The sequence below is a fragment of the Nicotiana tabacum genome, chromosome 7 (genome assembly GCF_000715075.1).
Source record: "Nicotiana tabacum cultivar K326 chromosome 7, ASM71507v2, whole genome shotgun sequence".
In the NCBI taxonomy this organism is placed as follows: Eukaryota; Viridiplantae; Streptophyta; class Magnoliopsida; order Solanales; family Solanaceae; genus Nicotiana; species Nicotiana tabacum.
Window position 1 is genome coordinate 25,707,371 of NC_134086.1, and position 26,745 is coordinate 25,734,115.

At 40.3% G+C, this 26,745-nt stretch overlaps 1 non-coding gene across 1 annotated transcript; it reads left to right on the forward strand.

Annotated features, from left to right (window-relative positions):
* Positions 1-12,945: 12,945 nt before the first annotated feature.
* LOC142162526 (small nucleolar RNA R71) lies at positions 12,946-13,052 on the forward strand. Its single transcript, XR_012693776.1, has one exon. It is a non-coding gene; the product is annotated as a small nucleolar RNA R71 (small nucleolar RNA).
* Positions 13,053-26,745: the final 13,693 nt, after the last annotated feature.

Below are 26,745 nucleotides of genomic sequence, written 5' to 3' on the forward strand. Positions count from 1 at the left end.
GATTTTGACTGAGTAAGGCCGATGGCCTATGTTGTGAGGAAACTTTTGATATTGACTATGAGGCCAAGGGCCTGAGATATGTACACCACGAGGTGGCTTGTTGATATGAGGACGAGGGCCTAGTATTGATGCCACGAGATGGCTTGATATTACACTTTTGCCGAAAGGGGATCCTCTAGGAGTCTGCACACCCCCAGTGAGCGCGGGTACCCATTGTGATGTGAGATATAGCTTGAGGGCTGGTATTGTTGACATTATGCCCGAGGGGCAAAAACCTTTATGTGCTTATTTGTCTTATTTGTTTGTCATTTATCTATTTAATTGTTGAAAAGGTATTTCTTAAAGTTTAAATTGGACTTATATGATTATTTGTACCTTTACTGATTCACTATTTTAATGGTTTTACTACTTCATTATAGCATGTAATGTGCCTTACATGATTTCCTGCTTTCAGTCTTCATTTATAGTTATTACTCACTGAGTTCGAGTACTCACTTTACTTCCTACACCCCGTGTGTAGATTTAGGCGTTACGGATCTTGCCAGTGCGAGTTGAGAGCTCCCGATAGATTTCGGAGTCCACAAGGTAGCTGCTTGGCGTCTGCAGTCCCGTGTTTCTCCCCCTTATCATTTCTATCTCTTTATCAGACAGTTTGTAATAGTTTATAGACTTCTCAAACTTGTATTAGAACTTATAGATACTCATGACTAGTGACACCCCGGTATCGGGCTGTGTTGGGTTGTTCTTCCGCATATTGTACTATTGACTACTTAAACCTTGGGCTATTTTATCCTGCTTTAGACTTGAATATTATTATTTAACTGCTTAAAATTGAAATGGGAAGTGTCGGCTGGCCTTGACTTCACAAGAGGCGCCATCACAACCGGGTCCGGGTTTTTGGTCATGACACGTCATACCTCTTTTCTTTGGTAATACCTAAACAGGGCTTACCCAAGGGCTGTCTGAAATGGGATAAATAATACCTGCCGCCAAAAGCTTTACGATCTCCTTTTTACTACTTTCTACATTTCTGGATTCAATCTACTTTGGGGTTAGACTATTGGCCTGTAGCTATCCTCCATGAGAATTATGTGCGTACAAATAGCTAGATTAATCCCTTTGATATCTTCTATAGTCCATCCCAAGGCTCCTTTGTGTGCTTTCAACACTTCAATTAGTTTTTCTTCTTGTCCCGCAGTAAGAGAAGATGAAATACTGGAAATAATTCTTCCTCAAGATAAACATATTTTAAATGAGATGGGAGAACTTTGAGTTCAATTTTTGGTTGAACTTGTTCTGGTTGCATCTCCTCCTCTTCAGAATCTTTTCCTAGTATTTTGGCTTCTCTTCTGATAATGGGATCATCATCTTGTATGGTGCCAGATTTGGTCAAACATCTTTCCATTGAGTCTGGAATCAACTGATCATCTTTGAATTTGTCTGTAAGATAATTAAGCATGTCAATCGAAAAACATGAAGATGATGTCTCATCTCGTAAAAATCTTAATATCTTTTGCATATCAAAAACGACTCTTTCTTCATCAACTCTCAAAATCGGTTGTCCTTGATGGACATCTATGCTTTCTCTACCTGTGGCAAGAAATGGTCTACCCAAAATAATTGGTTCATCAGGACATTCCTTTATTTCAAGTACTATAAAATCTACAGGGAAAAAAAACTTATCTACTCTTACGACCACATTTTTAATTATTCCCTTAGGTTTCTTAGTACTTTGATCTGCAAACTAAAGAGAAACACCTATGTCTTTCATTTCACCAAGATTTAATTTTCTAAAGATAGAAAATGGCATCAAGTTAATGGAAATATACTCCTCCCAAAATGCATGGAATTGTAAAACTACCTAGATCACCAAGTTTTTGTGGTAGCTTATTTTGAAGAATAGCACTACATTTTTCAGTAAGCATCACCACAGAAACTTCTTCCAATTTCCTTTTACTTGACAAAATTCTTTTAGGAATTTGGCATAAGAAGGCATTTGCAACAAAGCACCAGTGAAAGAAATATTAATGTGAATTTGTTTTAAAATCTCCAAAAACTTTGAAAATTGATTATCAAGATTTTCTCTTTTCAGTTTTTGTGGAAAAGGAATTGTCACTAGGAAAGGAGTCAATTTTTCAATATTCTTTTCTTCTTTTTTCTTGACTTCTTTATCTTCAGATAGTTCAGAGGGTATTTCAACATTCTTACCCTTGTTTACCTGTTATTCTGACTTGTCTGCATATGGTTCATCAAGCTCCTTACCTGACCGTAAGACGATGGCCTTAAAGAGCTCCTTTGGATTTTTCTCTGTATTGCTTGGCAAGGGACCTTGAATCTTTTCTAACACAAGATTTGCTAGTTGACTTAATTGCATTTCCAGATTTTTGAAGACTGAACCCTGACTTTCCATCTTTTCATCAGTGACCTTAATGTACTTATACAAAAGGTCATCAAGACTTGAAGTTTGGTTGTTGAGGCCTTTGCTAATATGGCCCTGCTTGTTGATAAGGTCTATAGTTTAGTTGCCCACGGTTCTGATTCTGGTATCCTGACGGATCTTGTACTTGTTGTTTCTGGAAGCTTTGAGAGTTCTCTGCACCATTTGGATTGCTCCATTGAAATCTTGGGTGCTTTTGTGCCATTGGACTGCTAAAAGGGTACGGTTTATAACTTGTCACGACCCTAAACCCGAACCCGATCGTGATGGCGCCTCTCTTGAATACAAGGCCAGCTAATTATACCCAATTTACTTTTTAAACAATTAAATATCATAAAAGTAGTCTAAAACATGATATAACAATACTAAGTAGCGGATAATGTCAACAAGGTGCGGAAGTACAACCCAACATGGCCCTAACCGGGGTGTCACAAGTCACTAGCATCTACTAGGGTATAAATACAACTGAAAGCCTGGAGTGTACAAATACATTCTAATGAAAAGAAGAGAGAGAAAAGCAGTGCTGTGAACGTCCGCAGCTACCTTGCTAAACTCTGATGACTCTGCCTCCGATCAACCAAAACATACCTGAATCTGCACAGAAGGTGCAGGGAGTAATGTGAGTACTCTGACTCGGTGAGTAATAATAATAAATAAAGACTAAAGGCATGAAATCACGTAAAACATATCAAGATGCTGTATGGAAGCAGTCCAAAACCAGTAAGAAAGTAGTGAAGCTGTAAAAATCTCTTAAAATATCTTAGCTCAGTTTAAACTTCTTTAAAAATGACTTTTTCAATAGTTACGCAAACGAATGCAAATAATTAGTACAGATAAGCATAGAAATCCGCCCCTCGTGCACAAATACACAATCAACACGTAATGACAGGCAATTAAGAAGATAAACACATAAAGGTTCGCCCCTCAGGCATAATCTCAGAATAGTACCAGCCCCTCGGGCTATATCTCACATCACAATAGGTACCCGCGCTCACTGGGGTTGTGCAGACTCCGGGAGGGTCCCCTTACGGCCCAAACACAATATCAAGCCATCTCGTGGCATCAAATCTAGGCCCTCGGCCTTATATCAATCAACAAACCACCTCGTGGCGCACATATCTCAGGCCCTCGGCCTCATAATCAAATTAGTATCTCACTGCTGCGGTGTGCAGCCAAATCCAAAAGTATCCTCACAATACAGGCCCTCGGCCTTACTCAGTCAAAAATCACATATGCCACTCGGGCAACATTAAAACATGATGCTCATCCCAAAAATGTTGTTTGAAATATCATTTCAAGTGTTAAAGCAAAATAAACTAGGCTGAGTTTTGAAAACAGTGGAAAATAACATGACTGAGTTCAACTATAAAATCAAAACAGTGAGGAAATATCAACAACAATTCCCGAAGGGTTCAAATAGCTGGCACTAGGCCCAAATATGGCATTCAGCCCAAATAATGATGATAGCAATTAGTTTCAGTTAAATACGTTGTAAAATCATCAATTGGGACGGACCAAGTCATAGTCTCCAATAGTACACGACCCCACGCTCGTCGTCAAGCGTGTGCCTCACCTCAATATAACACTACGATATGCAATCCGGGGTTTTGAAACCCTCAGAACATCATTTACAATCATTACCACCTCTATCCGGTCCGAACTCTAGCCCGCGATGCCTTTGCCTCTCGAATCGGCCTCTGGATGCTCCAAAGATAGCCGAAATCAGTACAAAACCATCAAAATGTGCTAAGGGAACAAAGCCCACTCGAAATAATCATATTACCACAAAATTCCCGAAATTGGTCAAACCCGACCCCCGGGCCCACATCTCGAAATTTGACAAAAATTCACAACTAAAATCCTTATACTCTCACGTGTCTAACCATAGGAAAATTATCCAACTCCGATATCATTTGGTCCTTCAAATCATCATTTTACATTTTTGAAAGATTTTTACAATTTCTTCCCAAATTCCATCCCAAATCATGAATTAAATGATGAATTCAATGATAGATTCATGTACTCTAGCCAAATCTGAGTTAGAACCACTTACCCAGATGAATTTCTTGAAAAACCTTCGAAAAATCGCCAAAATCCGAGCACTTTAGGTCAAAATATCAAATAAAACCCAAAACTTTGTATTTATAGAGTACCCCACAGATTTTCACCTCCGCGAACCGCACAAAATCGACCGCGGTCCGCACAAAAATGACCGCGGCCGTACATGCTTTCCTCTGCACTGACAAGCTTTAGTATTTTGGCCATAACTTTTGCTAAATATGTCTAAATTGCGATATCCTTACCGTTCTGGAATCTAGATATGAAGGGCTACAACTTTCGGTTTTGAATCATCTCAAAATTCCTTGTAGATCAAAAGATATGAGCTTCCAAAGTAGGACCAGTGAAATGTTTCCCACCGCGGCCGCACTGCATTTTGTGCAGTCTGCACAGAACATACCGCAGCCGCACTTCTTTTTGTGCGGACCATGCGAGTGGGTTCCGAGGCCTGCAACCCTTCTGGACCTGCTACATATATGATTTTCGGCCTAAAACATCCCGGAACCCACCCGAAACCTACCCGGAACTTCAAACCAATTGTACCAACACATCCCATGACATTGTTCAAACTTGTTCAAAACTTCGGAATGCTCATAATAACATCAATCACAAATTTAACATAGGATTCAAACCTAAGAACTCCGAGAACTCTTAATTTATGCTTTCGATCAAAAGTCTATCAAATCTCACCCGAATGACCTGAAATTTTGCACACACATCCCAAATGATACAACAAAGCTACTGCAACTCTCGGAATTCCTTTCCAACCCCTATATCAAAATCTCGCCTATTAACCAGAAATCGCCAAAATATCAACTTCGCCAATTCAAGCCTAAATCTTATCTACAACTCCAAAACCCATTCCGATCGCGCTCCTAAATCACAAATCACCTAACGGAGCTAATAAAACCATAAAAATTCCAATTTGATATCAAATACACACAAGTCAAATCTTGGTCAAACCTTTCAAATTTTAAGCTTTCAACTGAGACTGTTCTTCCAAATTCATTCTGATTAACCTGAAACCCAACACCAACGATTTACATAAGTCATAATACACAACACGGGGCAAGTCATGCCCGAGAACTGGCAAGCGAAGTGCAAAAGCTCAAAACGACCAGACGGGCCGTTACATCCTCCCCCACTTAAACATACGTTCGTCCTCGAACGTGCATAGAGTTGTTCCAAAAGCCAACCAATCGCTTGAGTAACCTTAATTACCATGCATATACCCGGGGGTGATCCATCGTCACCCTATCTCATATAGGTCCGATAACACAATGAAACTGCATTTCCACATTCCAACCTAGCCCATAAGCCTTAGAACCACATTTCTTCTTCTGAAATCATTCACAAGATCAGAATCTCAAATCTATTTTCCGAATAAGCCCGAACAAGCTGTAATCACCCATACTTGTAATCTCAGGTGCAACCACTTGATATACCACATAATTCAAACACTCGTAGTGATAACTTCTAATTACAACAGCTGCACACAATACCCGAATACCGATAGAAAAACTCTTATCAACTAAAGTCTCACCCCAACACTTTCGTATACTGCCAATGATAACTAAAACACGCGGTAAGCCATAACCATTTCCCAGATCAACCATTCAAGAAGGCACTTCTCCTTTGATAAATACCATAGCAAATTTCTGAGCCGAAGGTTGATATTATCCCTCCAATATGCTGAAATCAAACCCGTTCGTATTCATGAATGATCCCAAGGGTCTCCTCTAATCCAACACACTACTCTGGTGACACGACACATCAAAGCAGGCCTAAGCCACAACTTGCACAATACGTGCACCAATAAGCAACAATCCGAACGTACTTAGATCATGAAAATGACCCAAATGAAAGAGTTGTACCTCAAGCTCACCAGTACCACCACAACACAAGGCTGAGAACCCATCTCACATCATAGGAATAGAACACACGAATCTAACCCACAAGGTCATACCTCCACATAACTTCAATGTAATGTGTGACCCTATCCAACACTACTCCACATGAACCACCTTAGGTTACTATGCTCGAAATCGACAACCACGCACAATTTGATGTCTTGAACCAAAGCAAATCATCATACCCATGGTGAAGCAAATAACATACACCACACTAACCCTAAAGGACATAACCGATACGCCATTCACCGATCAACACCCAATCACTATTCCTTCTCGACTTCCACTATGAAACCCCAATAGAATCGCACCCTAGGTGCTTATAACCGACAAATCACAACACCTCTCTCAGCAATGCAATTCAGAGCCATCCAAGCCGACTCTAGTTAGAACACGCATCCACATTGGCCTGCTAATGAATTTCATCAAGGAAATCCTAAGGTTGTTCCTTTAGTTCTTCTAACTCTGCCGGTGCCATAAGATACGGTGCCCGACATCAAATTAAAACCGAAATCAATATCCTTGCTCGGCCATAAGAAACACATCCGAAAAGTCTCTCACCACCGGAACTGAATCAATGGTAGAAGCCTCTACACTCACATCCATCATGAAAGCCCAAATAAGAAAGACATCCTTCCCAGCTGTTCGATGGGTCTTCGAAATATAAAACCACTCCACTAGGGCATAATCCTACGGACCTCTCCACTCAATCTGTGGCATTTCTGGCATAGCCAGCAGTGCCGCCTTAGCGCAATAGCCCAGAATGACACAATTCCATATGGTACAAGAATCAACATACCTAATCCCAATTCCGTCGTTCGAATGCATACCACACCTGAAATACCCAATCATTCCACGAAAGATACTCTAAAATTCCTCGGTGCCACCAAGCAAACTCGAACACCAGCCGTCGATCTAACAAAAAGGTGTCGCAATACTACCGAAGTACCATCAACTTAATCATATTGCCTTTCCTAGAACATACACCCTCGTCAAGTCACTCCAACTAGCAATACCATTTCCTTAATCATTTGAAGATCATCCCCCTAATCATCTGAAGCTCATTTCTCTAATCATCCGAAACTGCCTGTGCTGCCTAAGAATTTTATGACTTTTCGTTCAAAACTGAATCGTAACCTTACACACGTAAATCTCGATCCTCCACACATACCACATATACCATACCATTCTAGGATAACCATGAGAACTTCATATCCCTTTCAAACCATAAGCAACTATGCAGTCAACCAACCAAGAACTTTCCACTGAGCCCAACCTGGAAGAAAATCACTATACATCCCTTGCTCCTCATGCCAACAGAACTATAAATATCTAACCACGGTAGAAATTGACAAGAATTCTCCGACTCCCATTTGAACAACAAGTCCGTCAGGACTGAATCTTCCAAACTCATCCAACCTACGCAAGCCACTAAAACCCAAGGGCATTGCCGCGAAATACCCGTAATAACTCATTACCTTGAACACCCCAAGGAACTAATCATATCCTTACCATGCCGATCCAGCCTACTACCAAGCTACCCCATCTATCCGAGTTCCCTTCTGATTTACCTTCAGCTTGATATCCCTCCTTGCTATATCATCACAATTCCTTAACCCAGACTTACCACACGGAACCCAAGCATAAAACCACACCATCTAAGGCTCATAAGCCGCTAAATACTCTTTTATGTGTTCCCCAAAGCCATTACCTTCACCTTCCCGATACTGATATATAGAATCCCATAATTAATATAGAAAATACCACAAGTCTTGCCATCTTCCACTGAAAACTCAGTTTCTAGCCATAAGTACAACTTGAAAGCCTCCAATTATTGCATGTAGAGTTTTGAAAACAATAGTACCATTCTCTAGAGCCATCCACTCTACTCAACCCGCAGTTAGATTGATTAAACGAACCGAACAACCTATGCTTCACTAGCACTCCGACACTACAGAATGTGACCTCATTCCATTATAACCAAGCAACTTCCTGCCCTATGCACCGAGCATTCCTTACCAACCACAACTCAAATAATTCCCCAATTCTCGTACACTCACAAAGCATAACATAGCCTTTATTGAAATTTCCTTTACTCGAGCCATAACTGATTCACAAATACGCCTCGAGCTGGAACCATTAGAGCACATAACTGTGCAATCAACTATTCAATAGCGGACTCCCCCACTTAGCTCAAAGCCATAGATCAAAACACGCACCATAACTCATAACGCATACATTTTATTGCTGCCATAACACCATAGTGAGATTAACTCAATCCTTCATAAGCTCGTGGGAGACGGACCATTTGGTATTTCATTTCTTCTACAAATCTTGCATTTACTCTCGTAATAATTAAACCTACTCTCTTAAACGACCCAAATTAAATTCACACATGTATTTCACTTCTAAACTGGATCTTTTAACAGACAACATAAATATCACACAACTCCAGAACACTTCGCAGGAGATAACCCACCTGCTTCGCCTTAAACTAACATTTATGTCTACCTTCCACCGTCATAACCATTACGCAGTCATTTAGTCTTCCTGAGTCTGAACTCATACCGCAACATAAAATATACTCCACTCCCAACTAGGAGACATGAAAAGATTCTTCACACGCCCATAACTTGGGCTATAACTCGAATCTAGACGAAAATCAAGAACCTAATAGTTCTTCTATCCTCCAGCATACCTTTCTCGTCACTTCCAAATAATACGAATACATATCACAACACTAATATTCTCATTACATAGCCATCCAGCCGTCACTTTCACTAATAGAGAAAAATACCGAATATATAAATTCAAAAGCACTTTCTCACACAATCAGCACCTCGGTGCTCAAGCTATAGGAAACAATCCGGCCTCAGGTCCTCTAGACTGGTCCAACATCAACACACAAAGATCGTATCTATAGTTTGGTTGTTGAGGCCTTTGCTGATATGGCCCTGCTTGTTGATAAGGTCTATAGTTTGGTAGCCCACGGTTCTGATTCTGGTATCCCGACGGACCTTGTACTTGTTGTTTTTGGAAGCTTTGAGAGTTCTTTGCACCATTTGGATTGCTCCATTGAAATCCTGGGTGCTTTTGTGCCATTGGACTGCTAAAAGGGTATGGTTTATAACTTGTCACGACCCTAAACCCAAACCCGGTCATGATGGAGCCTCTCTTGAATACAAGGCTAGCCAATTATACCCAATTCACTTTTTAAAAAGTTAAATATCATAAAAGCAATTTAAAACATGATATAGCAATACTAAGTAGCGGATAATGTCAATAAGGTGCGGAAGGACAACCCAACACAGGCCTAACCGGGGTGTCACAAGTCACGAGCATCTACTAGGGTATAAATACAACTGAAAGCCTGGAGTGTACAAATACAGTCTAATGAAAAGAAGAGAGAGAAAAGCAATGCTGCAAACTCCGGCAGCTACCTTGCTAAACACTGATGACTCTGCCTCCGATCAACCAAAACATACCTGAATCTGCACACAAGGTGCAGGGAGTAATATGAGTACTCTGACTTAGTGAGTAATAATAATAAATAAATACTGAAGGAAAGAAATCACATAAAACATATCAAGATGCTGTATAGAAGCAGTCTAAAACTAGTAAGAAAGTAGTGAAGCTGTAAAAATCTCTTAAAATATCTTAGCTCAGTTTAAACTTGTTTAAAAATGACTTTTTCAATAGTTATGCAAACGAATGCAAACAATTAGTACAGATAAGCATAGAAATCTGCTCCTCGGGCATAAATACACAATCAATAGGTAATGATAGGCAATTAAGAAGATAAACACATAAAGGTTCGCCCCTCGGGCACAATCTCAGAATAGTACCAGCCCCTCGGGCTATATCTCACATCACAATGGGTACCCGCGCTCACTAGGGGTGTGCAGACTCCGGGAGGTGCCCCTCGCGGACCAAGCACAATATCAAGCCATCTCGTGGCATCAAATCTAGGCCCTCGGCATCATATCAATCAACAAAACACCTCGTGGCGTACATATCTCAGGCCCTCGGCCTCATAATCAAATCAGTATCTCATTGCTGCGGCGTGCAGCCCGATCCAAAAGTATCCTCACAATACAGGCCCTCGACCTTACTCAGTCAAAAATCACATAAGCCACTCGAGCAACAGTAAAACATGATGCTCAGCCCAAAAATGTTGTTTGAAATATACTTTCAAGTATTAAAGCAAATTAAACTAGGCTGAGTTTTGAAAACAGTGGAAAATAACATGACTGAGTTCAACTATAAAATCAAAACAGTGAGAAAATATCAACAACAATCCCCGAAGGGTTCAAATAGCTGGCACTAGGCCCAAATATGGCATTCAGCCCAAATAACGATGACAACAATTAGTTTTCAGTCAAATACGCGATAAAATCATCATTCGGGATGGACCAAGTCACAGTCCCCAATAGTACACGACCCCACGCTCGTCGTCAAGCATGTGCCTCACCTCAGTATAGCACTACGATGTGCAATCCGGGATTTCAAATCCTCAGAACATCATTTACAATCATTACTCACCTCTATCTGGTCCGAACTCTAGCCCACGATGCCTTTTCCCCTCGAATCGGCCTCCGGATGCTCCAAAGCTAGTCGAAATCAGTACAAAACCATCAAAATGTGCTAAGGGAACAAAGCCCACTCGAAAATAATCACATTACCACAAAATTCCTGAAATTGGTCAAACCCGACCCCCGGGCCCACATCTCAAAATTTGACAAAAATTCACAAAACTAAAATCCTTATACTCTCACGAGTCTAACCATATAAAAATTATCCAATTCCGATACCACTTGGTCCTTCAAATCATCATTTTACATTTTTGAAAGATTTTTACAATTTCTTCCCAAATTCCATCCCAAATCATGAATTAAATGATGAATTCAATGATAGATTCATGTACTCTAGCCAAATCTGAGTTAGAATCACTTACCCCGATGAATTTCTTGAAAAATCTTCGAAACATCGCCAAAATCCGAGCTCTTTAGGTCAAAATATCAAATAAAACCCAAAATCTTGTATTTATAGAGTACCCCACAGATTTCCACCTCTGTGGACTGCACAAAATCGACCGCGGTCCACATAAAACCAGTGTGGTCCGCATAAAAACTACTGCGGCCACTTTGCTTTCCTCTACCGTGATAGGCTTTAGTATTTTGGCCATAACGTTCGCTATAGATGTCCAAATTACGATATCTTTACCTTTCTGGAAACTAGACATCATGGGCTACAACTTTTGTTTTGAATCATCTCCAAATTCCTTGTAGATCAAAAGATATGAGCTTCCGAAGTAGGACCAATGAAATGTTTCCCACCGCAGCCGCACTGCATTTTGTGCGGTCCACACAGCACCTACCGCGGATGCACTTCATTTTTTGCGGTCCACACAACACATATCGCGACTGCACTTCTTTTTGTACGGACCGCGGGTGGTTTCCGAGGCCTGCAACCCTTCTGGACTTGCTACAGCTATGATTTTCGTCCTAAAACATCTCGGAACCTACCCAGAACCTACCCGGAACTCCCGGAACTTCAAACCAATTGTACCACCACATCCCATGACATCATTCAAACTTGTTCAAAATTTCAGAATGCTCACAACAACATCAATAACTAATTTAACATAGGATTTAAGCCTAAGAACTCCAAGAACTCTTAATTTATGCTTTCGATCAAAAGTTTATCAAATCTCACCCGAATGACCTAAAATTTTGCACACACATCCCAAATGACACAATGAAGCTGCTGCAACTCTCAAAATTCCTTTACAACCCATATATCAAAATCTCGCCTATTAACCAGAAATCGCCAAAATATCAACTTCGCCAATTTAAGCCTAAATCTTCTCTTCAACTCCAAAACCCATTCCGATCGTGCTCCTAAGTCACAAATCACCTAATAGAGCTAACCAAACCATAAAAATTCCAATTTTAGATCAAATACACACAAGTCAAATCTCGGTCAAACCTTTCAAATTTTAAGCTTTCAACTAAGACTGTTCTTCCAAATTCATTCTGATTAACCTAAAACCCAACACTAATGATTTACATAAGTCATAATACACCACACGGGGCAAGTCATTCCCGAGAACTGGCGAGCAAAGTACAAAAGCTCAAAACGACCGGTCGGCCGTTACAATAACCGACCGAATAGACCTGTTCATCATTATGATTGTTTTCTTGACATTCATGGTTCAGATGGTTTCCTCCACACATGTCACAAGTCTCAGATTGTCTTGGTTGTTGTGTATTCACCTGAAAAGATTCAAACTTTTGTGCCAAAGAAATAATTTATTGCGTTAGTGTATTTAAAGCATCAACCTGATTTACCATAGCAGCCTTCTTGCTGATTACATGTTTAGATGGCCATTGGATGGAATTCTCAGAAATATCGTTCAACAATTGCAATGCTTCCTCCGTGGTCTTTCCTATTACAGAACCTCCTGCAGCTGCATCAATCACATTTCTAGCAGAGGGTTTTAACCCGTGATAAAAAATATACAATTGCATATGTTTAGGAATGTCATGGTGTGGACATTTTCTTAACATTGCTTTTAATCTTTCCCAAGCTTGATAAACTGACTCAGTGTCAGTCTACAAGAAATTAGAGATGTCTTGTCTTAACTTTGTGGTTTAAGCAGGGGAAAAATATTTATTTAAATTTTTTTGAGTCATTTGGTCCCATGTGGTATTGAAACCTTGTGGCAAACTTCACAACCAAGTCTTGGCATCTCCTTTTAAAGAAAAAAGAAATAGCCTTAACTTGATAGCTTCAGGAGGTAATCCATTATACTTAGCTGTTTCAACAAGTTCCAGAAAGTCAATTAAATGACTGTGTGGATCTTCACTTGCGTCTCTAGTGAAGATGCAAGACTGTTGAATTGTTTGAATTAGGCCGGTCCTAATTTCAAAGTTGTTAGCTACTGACACTAGATTCACAGTTGAAGCGGTCAGGTCTAGCATAATCCCTTAAGATTCTGTTTGCTGGTCTTGGTGCTACTTCATCAAACTGATCCTCCACATAAACTGGTGGTTGAATGTCTTCTACTCCCTGATTCTCCATTCCTTCACCAGCTATGCTTTGAGAAGATGATGTTTTTCCTTTCCCGCACAATCAAAGAGATTTTTCAATTTCTGGATCGTAACTAGCCAACTTTTTTGTAGAAGAGCGGGCCATAAACTACTTAAAATTTTAAAGAGAAAAAAATAATAGTAGTTTCTAAAGCTGTACTAGTAGTTAATAAAATAACTAGTGAAATTTTTAAAGACAAAAAAATACGATAATATATATTAAATATAAGTAAAGGTAGTGCTAGTAAATAAAGTTAGAATATTATTTATAGGTAAAAGTGCTAGTAATATTATACTAAATATACTAAATGAAAGCTAATAATAGAAGTAGTAGGAAGAAGTACTAGTTAGTAGATAGTGAAACTACTACTACTACTACTACTACTACTACTAATAATAATAAATTTTCAAATTAGTAACAAAATATTTAATCTGAAGTAGATGTATGCCAATCCCTGGAAACAACGCCAATAATTTGACGAGGCCAATCTGTATTGGAATTTCCTGCTCGTACTCTGTCGAATTCTAATATAGTTTAAGATATCGTCCCTCAGAGACTGGATAATCTATGCTAAAGACTTATAATATTTTAACTACTATTTGAGAGAATTAAATTGATGAAAAGTGAGTGAGGTATAAAACTTGTTAATTACTTAAACTAAAAAAAATATTTTTGGAAGATTTATAATTTAAAAAGGAGTTGGGGCTCATTGAATTCACTTGATAATATTACTATAATAAAATCTCAATTTCTACCTTTATTTCTCTAAAGAATAATTGCTTATTTCTAATACAATTATATTTTGCTCACTAAGAAATAATCAATTAATAACGCTCCGTGAGAATTATGTTAATTAATCAATTTAAGACTAGTGACGTTTAAACCGAAATATTTTTCTTGCTTGAATTGTGCTAAAAGAAAGTAAAAACTTCGTGAGAATATTTTTATCAAGGAACAAAAATCTTGCCTACAACAATTCCTCCGTGAGAATTAAAACTGAGGCAAGCAAGATTACTGACTTGAAATAATAGTTTACTGAAAAAATTACTTTCACACTACTATTTTATTCATCAGTTATTATATATTAATTTTGCTCCACGAGAATTACAAAATTAATATATAAATAACTTAGAAATAAAATATATAGATGTGATGATAGAGTAATTAAAAACCATCATTTCAGCACAGTATGAAATGTAAATAAAAAGTTTCAAGCCAAGAATATAAAAATTGAGATAGTATTATAAAATATATCAAGCTTGATCAACTATCCCAACGAAAAGAGATTACTCCATTATAGAGTAAGAAAAGCTAAAAAAGATATTTAGAAAACTAGAAATATTTAAAAGACTAAGGAAATATTTTTACTACAAAGAAAGAAGATCAAGACTAGTTCTTGTCTTACTAAGATTTTATATCCTTATACAAAGAGAGCTTGCTATTTATAGGAAAAGATGAGTAGTTTTTGTCATGTTCCACTTTTGTGAATGTGAAATCCATTTCTGCGAAATGACCTTTGTGTACGTAGATTCTATATATGCAAATATGACACTTGTGCTTTCATTCTTGACTTCATGACTTAGACTTGCAAATGTAGGTTCCATGTATGCGAATGTGACCTTTGCAAGTAAAGATTCCACACATGCATATATGACTCTTTTGCTTCCATTCTTGACTTCATGGGTTAGATTTGCAAATGTAGGTTCCATATTTGCAAATGTGACCTTTGTGTATATAGATTCCACATATACATCTATAGCTCTTTTTCATCTCTAATTGTCTCTTTCCATAAGCCCATATGTATATTCCACATTTGCGAATATGAACATGATGTGTGCAACTGTGGCTTTGCTTCATTCTCTTGTCTTTTAGCTCTTTCCTTCTTTTTCATCATTTCTTTTTCCTACAAGAAATGTTAGAAAATATGCGAGAATAAGATATTATTATACGTATTTTATTTTAAAAACTTATATTTTACATATGAAATTACATAAATAATTTATATCCATCGCTTGAGCTTCTGAAAGCTCGCCTCACACTCGTCTGACCACCTGAACTGGGCACCCTTCTGGGTCAACCTGGTCATCGGGGCTGCTATAGATGGAAACCCCTCCACAAACCAACGGTAATAATTCGACAAACCCAAGAAACTCCGGATCTCTGTAGCTGATGTAGGTCTAGGCCAATCCTTGACTGCCTCAATCTTCTTAGGATCCACCTGGATACCCTCTGCTAATATTACATGACCCAGGAATTCTACTGAACTCAACCAAAACTCACATTTCGAAAACTTAGCATACAACTGACTATCTCTCAGAGTCTAAAGAACGACTCGAATGTGATGACCCAGCCAGTCATCTCATGATTTACCGCTCCGTTTTTCCTATTTCTGCTTCTTTATGCTTTGTTATCCGTGTTTTATGTGATCGGGTTGATTAGTTTGAGTTCGGAGAAGATTTGGTGAAGTTTGAGACACTTAGTCTATTTTAAGAAGGTTTAAGTTAGAAAAGTCAACCAGATGTTGACTAATGTGTTAGAGAGCTCGGATGTGAGTTCTGATGGTTCAGTTAGCCTCGGGAGGTGATTTATGGCTTAGGAGCGTGATCAGAATTGGTTTTGGAGTTTTGGAGTAGAATTAAGCTTGAATTGGTGAAGTTGATATTTTGGCGATTTCCGGTTGATAGGTGAGATTTTGATATAAGGGTTAAAATGGAATTCTGAGAGTTGCAGTAGCTTCGTTGTGTCATTTGGGATGTGTGTGCAAAATTTCAGGTCATTCGGACGTGGTTGGTTGGGTTTTTGATCAAAAGCGTATTTCGGAAGATTTTAGAAACTTAGGCTTGAATCCGATGTGTTTTGAGCGATTTGATGTTGTTTGAGGCGTTTTGATAATTGGAGCAAGTTTGAACAAGGTTTTAGGATGTGTTGGTGCCTTTGGTTGAGGTCCGGAGGGCCTCGGGTGAGTTTCGGGTGCTCAATCGGACCATTTTTGGAGTTGGGAAGTTGCAGAAAAATCTGATCAGGTGTTGCAGAGATTATCTCTTTGCGTTTGTGTGAGGAGCCTCGCATTCGCGAAGAAGGAGGCGAGGATGGTCAGGATTTAGTCTTCGCGATCGCGAGATGGGCTTCGCGTTCGCGGAAGGCTGGCGTTCAGTGCATCGCATTCGCGAGTGGGTGTACGCGGTCGCGAAGAAGGATTTGAGTCAGATGGGTCCAAGGTCTTTTGTTCATCGCGTTCGCATAAGGTGTTTCGCGTTTGCGAAGGTGTACGAGGAGAAAACATCGCGTTCGCGACTGGTGTATCGCGTTCACGTAGAGCAAAGTCTGGTCAACGCAAATTTGTACATCACGATCGTGAGGTGTTGACCGCGATCGCGAAGAAGGGGCGGTTAGACCTGGGCAGAATCTTTTATGTCATTTCATCCGTGATTTTGGGGCTCATTTCCACGTTGGTCTTTTTGAGAGCTTTTTGAAGGAAATTGAAGAGGGATTCAAGGAGAAACGTTTGGAGGTAAGAATTTCGGACCTAAAACTTGATTTTCTATTGTGAAATTTACCTAGAAAATTTCTGAGTTTCGAGAAGTGGGCCCGGGGCTCGGGGCTCGGGGCTCGGGTTTTGCTAATTTTGGGATTTTTGGTATTTTTCGATTGTTTTCGCTTGGGCTTTGTTCCCTTAGCATATTGTGACATATTCGTTCTGATTTTGGATAGATTCGACATGCATGGAGGCCGATTTGAGGGGCAAAGGCGTCGTGAGCTAGAGATTTAGCCGGTTCGAGATGAGTAATGATTGTAAATGATGTTCTGAGGGTTTGAAACCCCGGATTGCACATCTTAGTACTATACTGAGGTGAGACACACGCTTGATGACGAGTGTGGGGTCATGCACTATTGGAGATTTTGACTTGGTTCGTCCCGATTGATGATTTTACTACGTATTTGACTGAAAGTTATTTGTTATCATTATGATTTGGGAGGATTGCCATACTTGGGCTTCGTGCCAACTATTTGAACTATTCGGGGATTTTTATCACTATTTCCTCACTGTTTTGACTTATTACTTGAACTCAGTCATGCTGTTTTTACACTGTTTTACTACTCAGCCATTTTTACTTAGATTTGAAACTTAAATGATATTTTAAATGATGTTTGGGCTAAGAAATACTATTTTACTAATGCCCGAGGGGCTTATGATGATTTTTAGACTGAGTATGGCCGAGGGCAGAGGGCATGAGGTATATATGACACGAGGTGGCTTATTGATTTGAGGCCGAGGGCCTGAGATATATACGCCACGAGGTGGCTTGATTGATATGAGGTTGAGGGCCTAGATTTGATGCCACGAGATGGCTTGTTATTGCGCTTGGGCCGTAAGGGGCCTCTCCCGGAGTTTGTACACCCCCAGTGAGCGCGGGTACCAGTGTCATGTGAGATTGTTGCCCGAGGGGCGGATTGTGGTTACTGTGCCCGAGGGGCAAATTTCCATCTCTACTTGCCTGTCAATTATTTTCCTTACTTGTTGAACTTTACTTGTCTCTTTATTGTCTTAATGCTTAAGTGATTCTTTTGCTGCTTCATTATAGAATGTCTTGTGCCTTACGTGTTTTCTTATCTTCAGTCATTATTTATATTTATTACTTAGAGGATCGGTGTACTCACATTACTCCCTGCACCGTGTGTGCAGATTCAGGCGTAGCAGGTCCCGCTCCTGAGTGATGATTCATTCTAGCTTCAGGCGGATCTTCGAGGAGTCTTTAGGTAGCTGCTGGCATTCGCAGCCTGGAGCTCGTCTCTATCTATTTCTCTTACGTTTCTAGTTCAACATCTGAAACTTTGTAGTTATATTTGAGGATTTAGTATCATAGATGCTCGTGACTTGTGACACCCCGATTAGGGCTATGTGGGATTGAGTTTCCGTTTTGTTATCTCTATTTCCGCTAAACATTGTTATTAAATCATGTTTAAAGTATCTTTATGTTATTTAACTGCTTAAAAAGGGGGAATTGTGTTAGACTGGCTGGCCTTATCTTCACGAGAGGCGCCATCACAACTGAGTTTGGGGTTAGGGTCGTGACATCGAAAGTGCTGCTCATGCTCCTCTCGGCTGCGGGAGTACATCAAAATGTCATCAATGAAAACAATAACAAAGGAATCCAGATAAGGCTTGAACACCTGGTTCATCAAATCCATAAAAGGTGCTGGGGCATTTGTCAACCCAAATGACATTACTAAGAACTCATAATGCCCGTACCGAGTGTGGAAAGCTATTTTAGGGACATCAGATTCCCTAATCCTCAACTGGTAGTAGCCAAATCTCAAATAATTCTTCGAAAATACCTTGGCACCCTGAAGTTGATCAAACAAGTCATCAATCTTTGGTAATGAATAATTGTTCTTGATAGTGACTTTGTTCAAATGCCGATAGTCTATGCACATCCTCGTCGACCCATCCTTATTCTTAACAAACAATACCGGTGCACCCCAAGGCGAGACACTAGGTCTAATAAAGCCCTTATCAAGTAGGTCTTGCAACTATTCTTTCAATTCTTTCAACTCTGGCGAGGCCATATGATATGGCGAAATACAAATGGACTGAGCGCCTGGAGCCAAATCAATGCAAAAGTCAATATCCCTGTTGGGTGGCATTCTCGACAGGTTTGCAGAAAATACCTTTGGAAACTCCCGAACAACTGGTACAGAATCCATCGAAGGAACCTCAGCACTAGGATCATGAACATAAGCCAAATAAGTCAAACACCCCTTTCCCGACCATACGACAAGCATTCATATAAGAGATAACTCTGCTGGTAGAATGACCAGGAGTTCCTCTCCACTCCAAACGAGGCAGCCCCGGCAACACTAAGGTCACGGTCTTGGCATGACAGTTCAATATAGCATGATAAGGCGACAACCAATCCATCCCTAAAATGACATCAAAGTCTACCAAATCGAGAAATAGGAGATATACAGTAGTCTCAAGACCCCCAATAACAACTACACATGAATGATAGACACGATCTACCATAATAGAATCACCTACCGGCGTGGACACATATACGGGAGCACTCAAAGAATCACGAGGCACAACCAAATGAGAAACAAAATAAGAAGACACATATGAGTATATTGACCCTGGATCAAACAGATATGAAGCATCTCTACAACAAACCAGAATAGTACCTGTGATAACTATATCAGAGGACTCAACCTCAGGCTTGGCTGAAAAAGCATAACATCGAGGCTGGGCCCCGCCACGCTGTACTACATCCTTGGGACGGCCTCCTGTTGGCTAGCCTCCACCTCAAGCAGCCTGACCTCCTACTCTAATGTCTTGACCTCCACCTCAACCCCTACCTCTAGCTGGCTGAGCGGGCAGTGGAACACACAGTGCCAGAACCATGGCACGAGAACCCTGATGTTGAGAACTGCTCGAGGCTCGATGACAGAATCTAGCAATGTGACTCGTATCGCCACAAGTATAACAAGACTTTGGCTACTGAGGCTGCTGACCCTGAAAATGACCCTGACGGCCTGAGTAACAACCCTAAAAACTCTGGAGCGGAGGTGCACTGATAGGAGTTGGCAGTGCACTATAGGGTAGATGATCAGAATACTACATATGAGAACCACGGCCACCTGGAGCACCGTTAGAAGCCTGAAGTGCTAAATTCAACGGCCTGGGAGGATGGCCTCGACCAAAAGAATCCTTGCATCTAGATAAGGCACCACTGAATTTGGCAGAATGACAAGGCCTCTTGTCAGACCCCTAATCGCTCCCCTAAGCTAGAACCATCTCAACCCGCCTGGCCACATTGGCCGTATCCTGAAAATATCTCGTTCCCTGTCTCCTTAACCATCTACAATCTAATAGGCTAAGCGAGTCCCTCAATAAACCTCTTCACCCTCTCTCTCTCTCGATGGGGAGTATAAAAAGAGCATGACGAGCCAAATCAATAACCTCATCTCGTACTGTGTAACAATCATAGAACTCTACTGAAGAAGCTCAAACCACATGCGTTACTCCTCCCTCTGAGTGATGGGAAGGAACTTCTCGAGAAATAGCTGAGAGAACTAGTCCCAAGTCAAAGCATGCGACCTGGCTGGTCTGGCGAAACAATAATCTCTCCACCATTTCTTGGCGGAACTCGATAGACAAAAAGTAGCAAAGTCGACCCCATTGGTCTCCACTATCCCTATGTTTCGTAAAACCTCATGATAATTGTCCAAATAGTCCCGGGGATCCTCTGAAGATGTACCGCCATAGGTAGTGGTGAAAAGCTTGGTGAACCTGTCCAATCTCCACAAAGTATCAGAAGACATGGCTAATCCATCACCGGCCTGAGCTGCAACACCTGGTGGAACTACCCCAACTGGCTGAGCTACTAGATTCTGAAACTAGGGAGCCATCTGCTCCGGAGTGCGAGTAGCGGGAGTCTGTGCTCCTTCCCCGGCCTGAGAGACGACCGATGCTATAGGAAGTATGCCTGCCTGAGTGACACTCTCCATAAGGTCCATAAGATGGACCAGAACATCCTGGAGTACCGAGGTAGTGATGAACCCCTCTGGGACCTGAGCTAGGCCCACTGGAACTTTCTGGGCTGGAACCTCATCATCAAACCCTACCTGAGGCTCCGTCACTGGTGTTGCTGCTCTGGGCTAATCTCTATCCCTGCCTCGACCTCTAGCATGGCCTCGTCCTCTACTCCTTGTAGGAGATGCCGCTGGGGGCTCGGGCTGTTGATCAACTGATGAAGCGATACGTGTTCTCACTATCTGCGAAAGAATATAGTAGAAGTTTAATTAGCATTGATAATTCAAACCGCACGATAGAGATGAATAGAAGTGAAACTGTTCCTAACTCTGTAGCCTCTGGGGATAAACATAGATGTCTCCATACCGATCCCTCAGACTTTACTAAGCTTGTCTGTGAATTGTGATACCTAAGCAACCTAGAGCTCTGATACCAACTTGTCACAACCCGAATTTCCCACCGTCAAAACCGTGATGGCGCCTAACATTGTACTCGCTAGGCAAGCCAACATTACTGATTATTTTACCTTTTTCCTTTATCTTTTAACAGCCTACAAGTTAACAAAATTAGATCAGTGAAATAAATACGGAAGAATAGAATTTAACAAATTATCTTAATACAAATAATGAAATTATAGTAAAACTCCACCTAGAACTGGTGTCAATACTCACGAACAGTCTACAAATACTACAAACAATGGTCTGAACAAAGAAGTACACTTATGTCTCGGAAATAGATAAAACAGAAAAGAAACAGGATAGAAGGGGACGCCAAGGCTTGCGGACGCCTGCATGACTACCTCGGGTCTCCACTGGATTGAAGGTAGCCACCCAACTCTACTCACACTGTCCGGCACCGAGATCTGCATAGAAAGTGTAGAGTGCAGTATCAGTACAACCGACCATGTACTAGTAAGTGTCGAGCCTAACCTCGGTGAAATAGTGACGAAGCTAGGACACGACAAACATCATAAACCTATGCAGTTAATCAGTATGCTAAAAGAGTAACAAGTAATAAAAACCATGCAGAAATGTACGAGAAGGGACAACATACTATGGGGGTTTTAACATAAAGAATTATAGCAGTAAGGCATTTAAATAGTTAAAACACTTGAATCGATAACATCAAAGGAGCACAACAAATAGAAAATGCATGGCATCATCCTTTATGATTTTACTCTCAATCCTCACCATGCAATCAATAACAGAAATGTGCACGGCATCACCCTTCGTGCTTTTTCACTCTTCCTCACCATAGGATAATAGAAATGTGCACAACATCACCCTTCATGCTTTATCTCTCTTCCTCACCATATGCATCAATATAAATGCAAATGTGCACGGCATCACCCTTCGTGCTTTATCACTCTTCCTCACTATATGCATAAGTATGAATGTGCATGGCATCACCCTTCGTGTTTTATCATTCCTTCCTCACCCAAACAGTAGAAACAATAACATCCCGGCAAGGTAATCAACTATAACCAATCTCGTTCCAACAGTTAACTTCACAAAATAAATCTCAACTTGAGCCAATACTCAACAATGGTCAATTACCAAGAAATTATCATAAGTCTTATTCAACATAGATAAACATCAATTTAAGCATGGACAGTACATAATAAGAGTCACAATAGTCACAGTATAAGGCTCACGGGCATGCTCGACTCCAATGTACATATACTCGTCACCACACCTATACGTCGTACTCAACACTAATATGTAGCAAATAAGACAACAATACCTAATCCATCAAGATAAGGTTAGGCCAAACACTTACCTCGATTCCACAGCCAAACTCAAGCCTCAAATACCGCTTTACCTTTTGATTTCACCTCCAATTCACTTGTATCTAGTCATATTTAACTTTATAACATCAATGATTCCTAAATAAATCAATTCCAATACATAATTATAGGTTTTCTAACATTTTCCCCAAAAAGTCAAAAATCGACCCCGGGCCCGCTTGGTCAAAACTCGAGGTTCGAACCAAATTCACCCATTCACCCATGAGCCCAAATGTGTAATTAGTTTCGGAATCTGACCCCAAATCGAGATCTAAATTCCCAATTTTGTAAAACCCCAATTCTTCCCAAAAATCCCTAATTCTACCATGAAAGAACAAGATTTAGGCCTAAAAATGGTGTTGATTGATGTAAAATGAAAGAGATGAGTTTAAGAACACAAACCTATGATTTGGTGTTGAAATACCTCTCCAAAAATAGCCCAAGGTCGGTTTCTATGGAAGAAAATATGAAATTGTGATGACCCAAAAGGTCATCACTCGTTTTGAAAGTAAACTCTATATTTTGAGGCCTTAAAAACCTCCTTTTGTCTCACCTCAATTTGCGTGCGCAGTCGGGGCATGTTTCCGGAAAGCTTTTATGTGAAAACTAAGTGAAATAAGGAAAATGGCCTTTAAAATGGATTAAAGTTGACTTTGGTCAACATTCTTAGTAAAAAGACCCGGACCCATGATACGATGGTCTCGTAGGGTCCGTAGTAAAATAGGGGACTTGAGTGTATGCCCAGAATCAAATTCTGAGGTCCCAAGTCCGAGAAATTAATTTTTGAAAAAAAATATTAAACTGAAATTATAATAATTTTTGGAAATATAAAGATGTTTGAAATTGATGGTATCGGGCCCATATTTTTGGTTTCGGAGCCTGGTAATGGTCTTAAATAATAACTAAGTTGAATCTGTGAAGTTTGGTAAGAATCAGAGTTCGTTTAGTATAAATCAGACCTTTATTTGAGAAAATAGATATTTTGATGTTCTTGAGTGATTTCATGATTGAGGTTTAATTCATAGTTGTTGATGTTATTTTGATGATTTTATCACACGAACAAGTCCGTATGATGTTTTTGGACTTGCGTGCATGTTTGGTTTGGAGCCCCGAGGGCTTAGGTGAGTTTTGGATAGGCCATAGAGTGAATTTGGACTTAGAGAAATGGTTGTTGCAGGTTCAGGTGTGTTGCAGGCTCTGATCTCGCAATTGCGAGGTCAGGCTTCACAATTGCGAGCCTAACAGGCTTGGAAATTGTGAGGGCTTTATCACATTTGCGAAGAAAGCCCAAGCTTTCCATGTATGCAATTGCAAACCTTCCTTCGCAAATGCGAAGTCATCAGGGGAGGGTAGTTATCGCAATTGTGATAATTTGTTCGCAATTGAGAGGTTAGCAGACAATGCACAGGTTCGCAAATGCGAGGCCTGGTTCGCATTTGCGAACTTCACTATTGCGAAGCTCCCATCGCAATTGTGACATCTGCGACCAGTTAATTGGGATTTTGACGGGATTTCATTCAGTTTTACAACTCTTCAAATTCTAAAAACATCTTGGGCGGTTTTTCAAAGGCATCAACTTCTCCAAATTATTAGTAAGTCATTGCTAACTCATTTTCTTCAATCTATAACATCTTTTCACATGATTTCAATTCAAAATAAAGGATTTTTCATGGGAAATTGAGTGATTTGGGTAGAACTTAGGATTTTAAATTTTGGGGATTTGGACCTTGATTTGAGGTCCGATTTTAAAACAAATTATATATTTGAGTTCATGGGTGAATGGGTAATCGGGTTTTGGTTCGAACCTCGGGTTTTGACCATGTGGGCTTGGGGTCGATTTTTAACTTTTTGGGAAAATCATTAGAAAACCTATTTTCTTGCATTAGAATTGATTCATTTAGCATTTATTGATATTGTTAATTAAATTGTAACTAGATACAAGCAAATTGGAAGTGGAATCGAGGGGTAAAGCGGTAGTTGAGGCTTGATTGTGTTCGTGGCATTTAGGTAAGTGTTTGGTCTAACCTTAGCTTGAGGGATTAGGAGTTGTGTCTTATTTGCTATGTGTTAATTGTTGAGTACAACGTATAGGTGTGGTGATGAGTATCTATACGTCGGTGTCAAGCATGCCCGTGAGTATTATACTATGATTGATGTGACCTCGTTTTGTATTGTCCATGCTTAATATGATGATTTCTAATGTTGAACAAGGCTTGTGGAAGTATTATTGGTAATTTAACATTGTAAAGTGTTGGCTCAAGTTGAGAATTGAGTTGTGAAGTAATTGTGGAAAATCGAAGAGGTTTATGATATTGTCTCCCTTTCCGGGATGTTATTGCTTTTGATATTATTTCCCTTGCCGGGATGTTATTGCTCATGATATTGTTTCCCTTGCTGGGATATTATTGTTATACTATTGTTCCCTTGATGGGATTCTATTGTGATTTTATTGATTCCATTGCCCGAATTGGTTTGTGATTGTTGCTTGGGTAAGGAAGAGTGTAAAAGCACGAAAGATGATGCCGTGCGTGATATTTATGAGTGTTAATGAACGAATGGTGATACCGTGCCGATATTGTAAATGTAAAAGCACGAAGGGTGATGTCGTGCCATGATATGAGTGATAATGCACGAAGGATAATGTCGTGCCATGATTATGTGAGGTAAAAACACGAAGGGTGATGCCATGCACTTGTCATTGATTTCCTTATTCTTGCTTATAGTTGGATTTTGGTGTTCCGTATGCTTCTTTACTGAATTCCTGCTTGTACATGATATTCCCGAGCATGTTTCCTTTTCCCATCTTTAACTGCTAGTTTCTGCCGTTATTACTTGTTGTATATGATATAACTGCATAGGTTTATTTGGTAGTCTTGTCCTAGCCTCATCGCTACTTTGCCAAGGTTAGGCTCAACACTTACCAACACATGTGGACGTGTGTTGATACTACACTCTACATTGTGTGCAGATCCGGGGTCCGGAGTTTTTGGACCACAGTGAGGTTGCTGCCTTCAGTCCATCAGGAGACCCGAGGTAGTCCTGCAGGCGTCTGCAGGCCTTGGCGTCCCCTTCCTACCTAGTTTTTCTTCTGTTCTTTACTATTTTAAAGACAGTCATGTATCTATTTTGTTCGGACCCTATTTGTAGTATTCTTAGATAGTCTATGAGATTGTGACACCAGTTCTGTGTGGCTTATGTTTATGGATTTGTATCGATATTATTCTAAGTTGTTATATTTCATTCTAATGCTTTATTATTTCTGTTATTTATACAATGTTAACTCACAATTGTTAAGGAATTAAAAATTAAAAGGGTAAAATAATTGAAATAATTGGCTTGCCTAGCTTTCACTAGTAGGCGCCATCACGACTCCCAAGGGTGGGAAATCCAGGTCGTGACAAGTTGGTATCAGAGCTCTAGGTTGCTTAGGTCTCACAATTCAAGGACAAGCTTAGTAGAGTCTGAGGGATCGGTACGGAGACATCTGTATTTATCCTTCGGAGGCTACAGAGTTAGGAGAAACTTCACATCTATTCTTTCCTGTCGTGCAACTTGATTTCTCAATGCTAATTGAACTTCCACTCTGTTCTTTCACAGATGGTGAGAACACGTACCGCTTCATTAGCTAACCAGCAGCCCGAGACCCCAGTAGCAGCTCCTGCGAGGGGCAGAGGTCGAGGCCGTGCTAGGGCCTGAGGAAAAGGCAAGGCTCATCCCAAAGCTCGAGCAGCAACACCAGCAGCGGAATCGTGGAGGAGCCTAAACTCCTGCTACTCGCACTCCGGAGCAGATGGCTCCCATGTTTCAGACTCCAGCAACTCAGCCAATTGGGGTAGTTCAGCTTGGTGTTGTGGCACAGACCAAAGAGGGGCCAACTATGTATGCTGATGCCTTGTGGAGGTTGGACAGGTTCACCAAGCTTTTCACTACT